Below are 1,869 nucleotides of genomic sequence, written 5' to 3'. Positions count from 1 at the left end.
AGCTCTTTCCTTCCTACATGGGGGATCCTGACAGGCTGTATCATCCACCTGACCCATCTTTTCCCAGGGGCAGTTATGCCCTGTCCTCTAGGGTCACTATGAGCCTATAGGGTCTCTATGAGTTGGCATTGATTCATGGTAAATTGAGAAAATATTGAAGCAATCCAGGATTTCATCTAACTTGGATCCCATCAAAGCTCATGGAAGCAGCAGACAGGATATCAAATGATAGATGCATTGGGTACATCTGCAGTAGCACCAGACCCTCTATGTGTTGGAAGGCAAACATGCCATTGGGGATTCAGGTGAGCCTAACCAAAACTGTGGAATTTTCAATCACCTCCTGTGCATGTGAAAGTTGGACGGTGGTGCTGGGGAAGAATATTGAAATCATCAGGGCCCACTGAGACAGACATCTCTTGGAGGTACAGACATAGGCTCCTTAGAAGTACAACCACAGTGCTCCTTAGAAGTACAGCCACAATGCTCCTTAGAAGTACAGCCACAATGCTCCTTAGAAGTACAGCCACAAGGCCACTTAGAAGTACAGTTCCAAGGCTCCTTAGAAGCAAGGATGATGAGTGAGACTTGGTCTCATGTATTTTGGACTCCTTGTCAGGGCGACCATTCTCTGGAGAAGGACGTCATGCTTGGTAAAGCAGAGGGGCAGTAAAAAGAGGAAGGTCTTCAACAAGATGGAGGGACACAGGGACTACAACCATGGGCTCAAACAGAAGGACAATTGTGAGGATGGCGCAGGACCGGGTGGTGCTCTGTTCACTTGAACCTCGGGTCACCACAAGTCAGAGCCACTCAACAGCACTTAACAATCACAACATGAAGTCATAACGATTTCTCTCTTGTTGATGGATCCACTTCTATTTTCTATTGTTGGGTCATTTTAAAGGACTCTTGTGGAGAGATAAGTCCTCATGCCAATTCCTCCATCCTCCTCCAGTCTTCAAACAATGATTTGTGACTACTGCCTTTTAGACCATAGCCCTTAGAACTCACCAGCCCCACAGGGCGAGCTGAGAGAGCCTCAGTCCCTGTCCTCCCTGAGTGTCTCTCCATACCTTCCACGTTTTTCTCACACTCAAGTAAGCAACAGACAACACCAAGATCAAGGTTTTTCTCCAGTTGTATTTATTTATTGGGATTGGCCAGTGCTCTACATCTCTCTCCTTACTGCTCAGACTTTAATCAAAGAGAAAGACCTGTTCCTTCCATGCCAGGCATCTGAGAAGCTAGTGTATTTGAAAGTTTTGGACTTCCTAACCCTATTACTCTTCTTGAAGAAATTCTGGATAGGGGGAGGAGTCTGGAGTTCTGGGATCACAGAGCTATTATCACCATACATACATCCCTTGTGTCAAGCACATTTGTACATATATTGCCATCATCATTTTCAAAATATTTTCTTTCTAGTACTTGAACCCTTGATATCAGCTCCTCATTTTCCCCCTACTCCATCCTCCCTCCTTCATTAACCCTAGATATATTTTTTCATATCTTACATTGATGGCTGTCTCCCTTCACCACTTTTCTGTTGTCCATCCCCCTGTGAAGGGGCTATATGTAGATCATTGTAATCGGTTCCCTCTTTCTCCCCGCAACTTTACCCTTATAGCACCCTCCTAGTATCACTACTATCATTATTTCTCCTGAGGGATTTATATATCCTTGATTCCCTGTATTTCTAGCTCTTGTCTATACCAATATACTTGCTCTGGTCTAGCTGAATTTGGAAGGTATAATTGAGGACATGATGGGAGGTGTAGGGAGTAGTATTAAAGAACTAGAGGAAAGTTGTATGTTTTATCAGTGCTACTCTGCACCCTGACTGACTCATCTCTTCTTTGTCACCCT

Source organism: Tenrec ecaudatus, chromosome 12 (assembly GCF_050624435.1).
Source record: "Tenrec ecaudatus isolate mTenEca1 chromosome 12, mTenEca1.hap1, whole genome shotgun sequence".
Taxonomy (NCBI): Eukaryota; Metazoa; Chordata; class Mammalia; order Afrosoricida; family Tenrecidae; genus Tenrec; species Tenrec ecaudatus.
Note: the sequence above shows the minus strand (reverse complement) of the source record.